The 12,993-nt window shown below is 45.5% G+C and overlaps 2 protein-coding genes across 15 annotated transcripts in view; both read right to left on the reverse strand.

Annotated features, from left to right (window-relative positions):
* The window catches only part of LOC143714407 (uncharacterized), an 85,008-nt gene that overhangs the window by 21,393 nt on the left and 50,622 nt on the right, over window positions 1-12,993 (reverse strand). For 2 of the 11 annotated variants that reach the window (XM_077205537.1, XM_077205534.1), the window contains exons 1-2: window positions 8,454-8,595; window positions 8,061-8,225 (exon numbers count right to left, since the gene is read on the reverse strand). The exons of 2 other annotated variants lie outside the window; for them this stretch is intronic. The gene's annotated coding sequence lies outside the window, so the exon portion shown is untranslated. Of the gene's footprint in view, window positions 1-8,060; window positions 8,226-8,453; window positions 8,596-9,312; window positions 9,423-12,993 lie in introns of those variants that run through there. 7 more of the 11 variants (XM_077205540.1, XM_077205536.1, XM_077205538.1 and 4 more) reach the window with 5 other exon arrangements.
* The window catches only part of LOC143714448 (uncharacterized), a 111,862-nt gene that overhangs the window by 20,791 nt on the left and 78,078 nt on the right, over window positions 1-12,993 (reverse strand). The gene's annotated exons all lie outside the window — the stretch shown is intronic.

Raw genomic sequence — 12,993 nt, forward strand, 5'->3', positions numbered from 1 at the left:
CATCTCCTCTGTACACAATACAAGCCATCGCGCGCGCATGACATCTCCTCTGTACACAATACAAGCCATCGCGCGCGCATGACATCTCCTCTGTGCACAATACAAGACATCGCGCGCGCATGACACCTCCTCTGTACACAATACAAGACATCGCGCGCGCATGACATCTCCTCTGTACACAATACAAGACATCGCGCGCGCATGACATCTCCTCTGTGCACAATACAAGACATCGCGCGCGCATGACATCTCCTCTGTGCACAATACAAGACATCGCGCGCGCATGACATCTCCTCTGTGCACAATACAAGACATCGCGCGCGCATGACATCTCTGTGCACAATACAAGACATTGCGCGCGCATGACATCTCCTCTGTACACAATACAAGACATCGCGCGCGCATGACACCTCCTCTGTACACAATACAAGACATCGCGCGCGCATGACATCTCCTCTGTACACAATACAAGACATCGCGCGCGCATGACATCTCCTCTGTGCACAATACAAGACATTGCGCGCGCATGACATCTCCTCTGTACACAATACAAGACATCGCGCGCGCATGACATCTCCTCTGTACACAATACAAGACATCGCGCGCGCATGACATCTCCTCTGTACACAATACAAGACATCGCGCGCATGACATCTCCTCTGTGCACAATACAAGACATCGCGCGCGCATGACACCTCCTCTGTACACAATACAAGACATCGCGCGCGCATGACATCTCCTCTGTACACAATACAAGCCATCGCGCGCGCATGACATCTCCTCTGTACACAATACAAGCCATCGCGCGCGCATGACATCTCCTCTGTACACAATACAAGACATCGCGCGCGCATGACACCTCCTCTGTACACAATACAAGACATCGCGCGCGCATGACATCTCCTCTGTGCACAATACAAGCCATCGCGCGCGCATGACATCTCCTCTGTACACAATACAAGACATCGCACGCGCATGACATCTCCTCTGTACACAATACAAGACATCGCGCGCATGACATCTCCTCTGTGCACAATACAAGCCATCGCGCGCGCATGACATCTCCTCTGTGCACAATACAAGACATCGCGCGCGCATGACATCTCCTCTGTGCACAATACAAGACATCGCGCGCGCATGACATCTCCTCTGTACACAATACAAGCCATCGCGCGCGCGCATGACATCTCCTCTGTACACAATACAAGACATCGCGCGCGCATGACATCTCCTCTGTACACAATACAAGACATCGCGCGCGCATGACATCTCCTCTGTACACAATACAAGCCATCGCGCGCGCGCATGACATCTCCTCTGTACACAATACAAGACATCGCGCGCGCATGACATCTCCTCTGTACACAATACAAGCCATCGCGCGCGCGCATGACATCTCCTCTGTGCACAATACAAGACATCGCGCGCGCAAGACATCTCCTCTGTACACAATACAAGACATCGCGCGCGCATGACATCTCCTCTGTACACAATACAAGACATCGCGCGCGCATGACATCTCCTCTGTGCACAATACAAGACATCGCGCGCGCATGACACCTCCTCTGTACACAATACAAGACATCGCGCACGCATGACATCTCCTCTGTACACAATACAAGCCATCGCGCGCGCATGACATCTCCTCTGTACACAATACAAGACATCGCGCACGCATGACATCTCCTCTGTACACAATACAAGCCATCGCGCGCGCATGACATCTCCTCTGTACACAAGACATCGCGCGCGCATGACATCTCCTCTGTACACAATACAAGCCATCGCGCGCGCATGACATCTCCTCTGTACACAACACAAGACATCGCGCGCGCATGACATCTCCTCTGTACACAATACAAGCCATCGCGCGCGCATGACATCTCCTCTGTACACAACACAAGACATCGCGCGCGCATGATATCTCCTCTGTACACAATACAAGCCATCGCGCGCGCGCATGACATCTCCTCTGTACACAATACAAGCCATCGCGCGCGCATGACATCTCCTCTGTACACAACACAAGACATCGCGCGCGCATGACATCTCCTCTGTACACAACACAAGACATCGCGCGCGCATGACATCTCCTCTGTACACAATACAAGCCATCGCGCGCGCATGACATCTCCTCTGTACACAATACAAGCCATCGCGCGCGCATGACATCTCCTCTGTGCACAATACAAGACATCGCGCGCGCATGACACCTCCTCTGTACACAATACAAGACATCGCGCGCGCATGACATCTCCTCTGTACACAATACAAGACATCGCGCGCGCATGACATCTCCTCTGTGCACAATACAAGACATCGCGCGCGCATGACATCTCCTCTGTGCACAATACAAGACATCGCGCGCGCATGACATCTCCTCTGTGCACAATACAAGACATCGCGCGCGCATGACATCTCTGTGCACAATACAAGACATTGCGCGCGCATGACATCTCCTCTGTACACAATACAAGACATCGCGCGCGCATGACACCTCCTCTGTACACAATACAAGACATCGCGCGCGCATGACATCTCCTCTGTACACAATACAAGACATCGCGCGCGCATGACATCTCCTCTGTGCACAATACAAGACATTGCGCGCGCATGACATCTCCTCTGTACACAATACAAGACATCGCGCGCGCATGACATCTCCTCTGTACACAATACAAGACATCGCGCGCGCATGACATCTCCTCTGTACACAATACAAGACATCGCGCGCATGACATCTCCTCTGTGCACAATACAAGACATCGCGCGCGCATGACACCTCCTCTGTACACAATACAAGACATCGCGCGCGCATGACATCTCCTCTGTACACAATACAAGCCATCGCGCGCGCATGACATCTCCTCTGTACACAATACAAGCCATCGCGCGCGCATGACATCTCCTCTGTACACAATACAAGACATCGCGCGCGCATGACACCTCCTCTGTACACAATACAAGACATCGCGCGCGCATGACATCTCCTCTGTGCACAATACAAGCCATCGCGCGCGCATGACATCTCCTCTGTACACAATACAAGACATCGCACGCGCATGACATCTCCTCTGTACACAATACAAGACATCGCGCGCATGACATCTCCTCTGTGCACAATACAAGCCATCGCGCGCGCATGACATCTCCTCTGTGCACAATACAAGACATCGCGCGCGCATGACATCTCCTCTGTGCACAATACAAGACATCGCGCGCGCATGACATCTCCTCTGTACACAATACAAGCCATCGCGCGCGCGCATGACATCTCCTCTGTACACAATACAAGACATCGCGCGCGCATGACATCTCCTCTGTACACAATACAAGACATCGCGCGCGCATGACATCTCCTCTGTACACAATACAAGCCATCGCGCGCGCGCATGACATCTCCTCTGTACACAATACAAGACATCGCGCGCGCATGACATCTCCTCTGTACACAATACAAGCCATCGCGCGCGCGCATGACATCTCCTCTGTGCACAATACAAGACATCGCGCGCGCAAGACATCTCCTCTGTACACAATACAAGACATCGCGCGCGCATGACATCTCCTCTGTACACAATACAAGACATCGCGCGCGCATGACATCTCCTCTGTGCACAATACAAGACATCGCGCGCGCATGACACCTCCTCTGTACACAATACAAGACATCGCGCACGCATGACATCTCCTCTGTACACAATACAAGCCATCGCGCGCGCATGACATCTCCTCTGTACACAATACAAGACATCGCGCACGCATGACATCTCCTCTGTACACAATACAAGCCATCGCGCGCGCATGACATCTCCTCTGTACACAAGACATCGCGCGCGCATGACATCTCCTCTGTACACAATACAAGCCATCGCGCGCGCATGACATCTCCTCTGTACACAACACAAGACATCGCGCGCGCATGACATCTCCTCTGTACACAATACAAGCCATCGCGCGCGCATGACATCTCCTCTGTACACAACACAAGACATCGCGCGCGCATGATATCTCCTCTGTACACAATACAAGCCATCGCGCGCGCGCATGACATCTCCTCTGTACACAATACAAGCCATCGCGCGCGCATGACATCTCCTCTGTACACAACACAAGACATCGCGCGCGCATGACATCTCCTCTGTACACAACACAAGACATCGCGCGCGCATGACATCTCCTCTGTACACAATACAAGCCATCGCGCGCGCATGACATCTCCTCTGTACACAATACAAGCCATCGCGCGCGCATGACATCTCCTCTGTACACAATACAAGCCATCGCGCGCGCATGACATCTCCTCTGTACACAACACAAGACATCGCGCGCGCATGACATCTCCTCTGTACACAACACAAGACATCGCGCGCGCATGACATCTCCTCTGTACACAATACAAGCCATCGCGCGCGCATGACATCTCCTCTGTACACAATACAAGCCATCGCGCGCATGACATCTCCTCTGTACACAATACAAGACATCGCGCGCGCATGACATCTCCTCTGTACACAATACAAGACATCGCGCGCGCATGACATCTCCTCTGTACACAATACAAGCCATCGCCCGCGCGCATGACATCTCCTCTGTACACAATACAAGACATCGCGCGCGCGCATGACATCTCCTCTGTACACAATACAAGACATCGCGCGCGCATGACATCTCCTCTGTACACAATACAAGCCATCGCCCGCGCGCATGACATCTCCTCTGTACACAATACAAGACATCGCGCGCATGACATCTCCTCTGTACACAATACAAGACATCGCGCACGCGCATGACATCTCCTCTGTACACAACACAAGCCATCGCGCACGCATGACATCTCCTCTGTACACAATACAAGCCATCGCGCGCGCATGACATCTCCTCTGTACACAATACAAGCCATCGCGCGCGCATGACATCTCCTCTGTACACAATACAAGACATCGCGCGCGCGCATGACACCTCCTCTGTACACAATACAAGCCATCGCGCGCGCGCATGACACCTCCTCTGTGCACAACACAAGACATCGCGCGCGCATGACATCTCCTCTGTACACAATACAAGCCATCGCGCGCGCATGACATCTCCTCTGTACACAATACAAGCCATCGCGCGCGCATGACACCTCCTCTGTACACAATACAAGCCATCGCGCGCGCGCATGACACCTCCTCTGTGCACAACACAAGACATCGCGCGCGCATGACATCTCCTCTGTACACAATACAAGCCATCGCGCGCGCATGACATCTCCTCTGTACACAATACAAGCCATCGCGCGCGCATGACATCTCCTCTGTACACAATACAAGCCATCGCGCGCGCATGACATCTCCTCTGTACACAACACAAGACATCGCGCGCGCGCATGACATCTCCTCTGTACACAATACAAGACATCTCGCGCGCGCATGACACCTCCTCTGTACACAATACAAGCCATCGCGCGCGCATGACATCTCCTCTGTACACAATACAAGCCATCGCGCGCGCATGACATCTCCTCTGTACACAATACAAGACATCGCGCGCGCATGACACCTCCTCTGTGCACAACACAAGACATCGCGCGCGCATGACATCTCCTCTGTACACAATACAAGCCATCGCGCGCGCATGACATCTCCTCTGTACACAATACAAGACATCGCGCGCGCATGACATCTCCTCTGTACACAATACAAGACATCGCGCGCGCATGACATCTCCTCTGTACACAATACAAGACATCGCGCGCGCATGACATCTCCTCTGTACACAATACAAGACATCTCGCGCGCGCATGACACCTCCTCTGTACACAATACAAGCCATCGCGCACGCATGACATCTCCTCTGTACACAATACAAGCCATCGCGCGCGCATGACATCTCCTCTCTACACAATACAAGCCATCGCGCGCGCATGACATCTCCTCTGTACACAATACAAGACATCGCGCGCGCATGACACCTCCTCTGTGCACAACACAAGACATCGCGCGCGCATGACATCTCCTCTGTACACAATACAAGCCATCGCGCGCGCATGACATCTCCTCTGTACACAATACAAGACATCGCGCGCGCATGACATCTCCTCTGTGCACAACACAAGACATCGCGCGCGCATGACATCTCCTCTCTACACAATACAAGCCATCGCGCGCGCATGACATCTCCTCTGTACACAATACAAGCCATCGCGCGCGCATGACATCTCCTCTGTGCACAATACAAGCCATCGCGCGCGCATGACATCTCCTCTGTACACAATACAAGCCATCGCGCGCGCATGACATCTCCTCTGTGCACAACACAAGACATCGCGCGCGCATGACATCTCCTCTGTACACAATACAAGACATCGCGCGCGCATGACATCTCCTCTGTACACAATACAAGACATCGCGCGCGCATGATCATTCCCCACGCTCTCGCGCTTGATCTGCTCTCGCCTGCTGCGTTATTAGCATTGCAAATTTTCCCACATTTTTAAACATTTTTACATAATATAAGTGGTTCATTATGTTTTTGTATTAAATGTAAAAGGGGTTCTGGCTTCTCAAGTTAAGATACAGTACACAGCATTAATTATAGCTTACAAATGCCTTTTCAGAATTTGCTACAGAATACAGAATAACATTATTAAACCCAGCTTAAACCCAGCAAATATTAAAATATGATATAGTGATCTTAATCATCTAACTTTTTGTAAGCTAATAACCTAATAAGAGAAATTACATGCAAAGTGAGATAACATGAGAGAAAGTGAGAAAGCCCCAAATTCAAAATTAGAATATTGTGAAAAGGTTTTCATAAGCTGTAAGCCATAATCATCAAAATTATAACAAATAAAGGCTTGAAATATCTCACTTTGCATGTAATGAGTGTATATAATATATTAGTTTCACCTTTTAAGTTGAATCAGACTACTGAAATAAATGAACTTTTGCACGATATTCTAATTTTTCGAGTTTCACCTGTATATTTCACCACTACATTACCACTATACTCCCATTCACCACTATTTACGTTTACCCAACCAAAGTTATATTGGTTCTGAATGTATGAAAGATACATTACTTGTTTATATCAATAAGCAAGAGTTGTTGTGTAAGCTGTTTGTTATCACCCTGTGTATTGCTATTATGTCAGTTTTGAGTGGTTCATTATATTTTCTATTAAATGTAAAAGGGGTTCTGGTTTCTCCAGTTAAGATCCACACAGCATGAATGATTACACCCCTCTGAAACCCAACAAATTCAGACATTTTTCTTTACATCTAGGACACATTTTCTTTTTTAAATATTATGTTCAGATGGGCTGTAATATACCGTGTACTTGCCTCATACTTTCTCTCATTAGGTTATTAGCTTACAAAAAGTTAGATGATTAAGATCACTATATAATATTTTAATATCTAATTTGCTGGGTTTAATTTTGTTCCTCTGTATTCTGAAGCAAATTCTGAAAAGGCATTTGTAAGCTATAATTAATGCTGTGTACTGTATCTTAACTTGAGAAGCCAGAACCCCTTTTACATTTAATAGAAAACATAATGAACCACTTATGTGGGTAAATTTGCAATGCTAATAACCATGGAAATGCGTCATCACAGTCTGTAAATATCCTTTAGAACACAATGCAATCACTAGTAAGACTTCCTGTTAATAACGTATCTGGGAAGAATCTATTCTATATTAACAATGCATTAAATCACATTAAACATTAAAAAACCACAATAAATCAAACAAATTAAGTGATGTCGGTTATAAAACAATAAAGTCTCGCCCCTCGACTGCCAAAAATACAAGTGTTCGAGCGAGCAAAAGCAGCGGATTAAACTTGAGGAAACGCAGCGCTGTTGCACTTGCTCCTACGTTACACTATCACACTAAACTGCTTTGAGTTTGTTGAAAGTTATAATGTTATGCTATGTGTTAGTTCGTTTGCTATGTAAAACTAGCAGCTTACTAGTAAGCTAGATCAACATTAGAAAAACATACTGATCATATTCTAACATTTCATCATGGTGAGCTATATAACATTGATTAGTTTTATGTACATTTGCTCACCTGTCTAATAAAGTGTGTGCAAGAGCGGTGTCGCTGATAAGTCGTGAAGCTCTGTCAAGTCCAAGTTAGCCGCGGACGCTAGCTCTCGGCATCTCGAAAACACCACGCCGATATTGAGCCTCATTTTAGTTCTCCTTTTTTGTCCCAAAGTCTGCTTGCCATGGTCTATAATGTGTGAACGAAACAAGAACAGCGTGCCGCTAAACGTTACGCTCTACAAGTTGTTCACATCTGTCAACATGGTTACGTCATAGCTATGGCAGTACGAGCGGAAACGAGGATAGCGCGGATATTGCTAAGTTATTTTTGGATATTTATTACAAAATTCTTACATATTGTACCTTTAAATGAGAACACACACACAAAAAAGCATATATATATATATATACAAACCACTGTTGTGAACTTTTTCCCCCCAAAGTGTAGAAAACTCAGAAGCGAAGACCAGGAGATGCGGGCGTATCTTTTAAGGAGGTTTCTTTATTGAGAACACGAGCTGTGCGTCGCTGTAGTCTTCCAAGCTCGTCTCGAGTCTGAACTAAGGGGACGTTCCCTTGCAATTTATATACATTTAGGGGCAGGGCTTAACATTGTGACGAACAAAGCATGTAAATGATATATACTGGTTTAGCCCTATACTAAGAGTGTTACCAATTCCAATCCAATCAGCATAACTATTCAAACAGTGAGACTACCAAAGTTTCAGTAATCTGCTTACAATAGAGAGAAACAGGAATAGCAGGTTCGACAGAGAGCAGTAATCCGTCAGATACAGAAAACTCAGTTCAGTCTCAGTTTATATACTATTGTATTGAAACCTCGATTAAACATTTAATACATTTGTAACACTACACCACTATAGTTATTCTTACACAACAACATTATGGAAGAAGCTGGATGATCATTTTGCTCATCCAACACATTATGCAAATTATATTTTTATTGCATTATGATACTGTATGCTCACCCCTAAATTCTTATTTTCTCTAATGTTCAGGATTTTATGTTTCATGAGGACCTCATGTATGTAAATAGGGCTGACAAAAAAACTATGAAGTGCAACATCACATTTAACTATGACCTCAGTATTGAATTTACACATTTCTGACTGACTAGTGTTGGTCAAATAAGCTAGCTGCAATTGACTATTCTCTTCCAATAAACATTAACTAAAGCTGGCTACATAAAATACAACTTTAAAGTAAGGCTAAAGTGTTTAAAAGTGAAAAATACAGTAATTTCATCAACTTACCAGCGAGCGTACTTCGAAAACACTGTAAATGAATGGGGTTCAGTGTCTGCAAGTATCGGCTGCTCCACAACACGCGTCACTTCCGCATTACTCAGTTCCCATGGCAGTCTATGGGAGTCTTCTTCTTCTGTTGGATTTTTATGGCGTTTGGCAAACCAACTTTCGGTTCATTACCGCCACCAACTTGACTGGAGTGTGAAGCACTATTCAGCAAATTAACAACCCAACTAATCATGCTGAGCTGGAGTTAAATGGCGTTTTGGTCAGAAAATCTAAAGAAAATTATTAAACATATACAAATATAATTTCACTCACCAAGCCTATCACACGAAGCAAACATCCATCCCTTGTTAAATGTCCGCGCGCTGGGCCGTTTAGTGAAACTGACGCATATATAACGGCAGATCTTCATTATGAGTCCGAATCATAAATACAGTTCACGTTTAAATAAACAAAAGGATGATTTAAACTGTGTTTTACTTCTGATATAAACATTTAGATTAAATATGCCATCCTCATTAATGGAGTTAGACACTTAAACAACATGAAATCATTCATTACTGAGAAGTTAAGACATTTTTTATATTCAATACATATAAATATTTGTTGTGGATGCGATGCTTTTGAACACTTTTCCTCGGGCATGCTGTGTTATAATGTTTTAACCACAGAGATATTTGCTTATCATGATAATAATGGCAGATTGTTAGAGAAAATATAGTTTCGTGCAAATAATGCACAACAAGGTCTATCTGTTTCCATTCAAAATATAAATCAATAAAAGGCACTATTTGGCAAACTGTGTCCGATGATGTCCATTTTATGAAATATCATGTGGTGCGACCATCAAGGAACTATATGTGTGTGTGTGTGTGTGTGTGTGTATATATATATATATATATATGTGTGTGTGTGTGTATATGTATGTGTTTATAAAATGTTTGTTCAGGAAACTTCTGTGAAATTTGTGTAAAATCTGGTTTAAATCTATTTTTTGTATAAAATGTATTGTTCATTGATCTCTTTAATTAGATTTTTAATATGGTATTCATGTCATTTGGAGCGACCACTCATCATGTGGTGCGACCATCAAGGAACTATATGTGTGTGTGTGTGTGTGTGTATATATATATATATATATATATATATATATATATATATATATATATATATATATGTGTGTGTGTATATGTATGTGTTTATAAAATGTTTGTTCAGGAAACTTCTGTGAAATTTGTGTAAAATCTGGTTTAAATCTATTTTTTGTATAAAATGTATTGTTCATTGATCTCTTTAATTAGATTTTTAATATGGTATTCATGTCATTTGGAGCGACCACTCATCATGTGGTGCGACCAATAAAAGCAATCACTGAAATGTATTACATTTAAAAACTATATATTATTTCCGTGGCTGAAATGTGAATCACTGATACAGTATACTTAAGTGAATTATATTTCTAAAACATTTTTATCAGTTTTATGGGATTTACAGGAAAATTAGTCTGTAACTAGATTTAAGAAGGTAACTCTGAAATTATAGAACCAAAAATGAGATCATTATTTACTGTCAATGAATCGAGAGCTGTCAATCAAAGTACAAAGATGTCCCTGTGGTTGTGATTACGATGAAAGTGACCAATCATAAGAGGGTCAGTGCCCTCCTTGGTTTCCGCCCCCAAATTGTCAAAAGTCATGTAGACTCGAGGGAGCAGAAATCCACTGCGCGAGCAAAACAGCACTCCGCGAGCAGAAGCCCGCTGCGCGCGAGCAGGATTCCACTGTACAAGCAGAGTTAACCTATGAGAGTATGCCAGGCGCTCGCTCGCAGCTACCTGTACACCTCTCGGTTGTTGAATTTGTGCGCGAGTACTTTTATCATGCCAGCTGAAGGTTCATTTTTGCGCGTGTGAAATAACATAATGTGCTCGTGTTTTTAGCCCTCAAACTTCCACTTATTCAAACATTGTGGAGGCTAAATCTCATGGTTATGGGGCGATGCCCAAAGCAGAAGAGGTGCTTGCTAGTCATCTTTCTGCTGAAGCTGCATCTTCTTTTAAAGCACCACTTTTACCCTCTAAACCTCTTAGAAGTACATCAGCTTTAGTGGGTAAGGTGTATTCGGCGGCCGGTCAAGCCTCGGCGTGCCTGCACACGATGTCCATCTTGCAGGCATACCAGGCTGACTTGTTAAAGGATGTGAGTGACACTCAAGAGGTCAGCACTGACGTAGTTCGCGAACTGCGTCAGGCTGCAGATTTATCTCTGCGTGCCACCAAGGAGTCGGCCAAGCTAATGGGCCGTACTATGGCAGCCCTGGTGGCCGCAGGGAGGAATCTATGGTTAAATCTCTCTGGTATGAAAGAAAAAGACAAAGCTTTTCTTTTGGACGCTCCGCTCTCTCCTCATGGTCTTTTTGGTGATTCTGTAAATACTGTCATAGATAGATTTCAGGAAGAGAAGAAACAGTTGGCAGCGTTTCAGAAATTTATGCCTCTTAAAATTCATGTCCCCGGTACTGCTGGGCGGGAGCAGTCCAGGCCGTCAGTCAGCTCCTCACATAGGGCGCAACAGAAGCAGAGTGTCGCGTCTCGCGCTCCCCCGTCCAAACAGTGGGACCAGACGCGGCACTCTCAGCCGAAGTCTTCTGGCAAAACTGATCTGAGGACAGTTATTATGGCTAAGAAGGCTTCGGCAAAGAGGAAGGATGCTGAGGGTGGTCCCTGCCGTGGGAGAGAGGTGTTCACTGCATTACACGGTGCTCGCTCTTCTTCGGTGCCCTCAGGGGCCCGTTCTGCCAACCCCGCCTTCATGCCGGGGCACAGACGGTCCCAGCGAGCGCTTTCACGAGGGACGCTCGCCCCCTCTGAGGAGGGTCTCAGAGCAGTTAAGCCAGTCGTTCCCTGCCGGTGCGCCGTTACAGGGCGCTGTGTTTGCTGCTCAAGTTACACCAGAGGCCAGTCTCGAGAGACTGGTACCCTTAGTAGTATTTCTGGCAGAGTGAGATTAAAGAATGGAAACTCCCACAGAGTCTAAAACTTACTTTTGACCTGAAGATTTTTTCTCGTAATACAAGGAAAGTGCTATTGGACAACCAGTTGTGCCAGCATAGATAATTGTGTATGTAAATATGACTTTTTAGTGAGGTTTTATTGTAGTAATATTGGTATGATTTAGTTAGACTGATGATTGTAATGGGGAATGGTTGAATGCTAGCTGTATTTGAGTGATTAATTATTACATTTTATATTGTATATTTTGTATTGCAACTTACCTGCTCGGGGACTGCAGATGGAAACTAGCTTAAGCTAAATCTGGTGCAAAGCATCTTTAATTAATGTTTTTTTTGCACATTGTCCCTGTTGAAATAAATAAAAAAATAAAAAAATAAAATAAAAAAGTGGAAAAGCCTTCCAAAAATATCTCAGTGGGTTCTGCACACAGTAAAAAAGGGTTATACTATCCAATTCAGGTGTCGTCCACCAAAATTCAGAGGGGTTCTGCCCACAGTGGTGGGCCCCGAGCAGGGTTCTGGTAATGGAACAAGAGGTGAAAGCGCTCCTTCAAAAGGGGGCTATAGAAAAGGGTTCCTCCTCCCAGGTTGGAGTCAGATTTTTACAGCCGATATTTCATCGTTCCAAAGAAGGATGGGGGGTTGCGTCCAATTTTAGATCTGCGCCTG

Source organism: Siphateles boraxobius, unplaced genomic scaffold, assembly GCF_051911475.1.
Source record: "Siphateles boraxobius isolate OS27281-9 unplaced genomic scaffold, OSU_SipBor_1 54, whole genome shotgun sequence".
In the NCBI taxonomy this organism is placed as follows: Eukaryota; Metazoa; Chordata; class Actinopteri; order Cypriniformes; family Leuciscidae; genus Siphateles; species Siphateles boraxobius.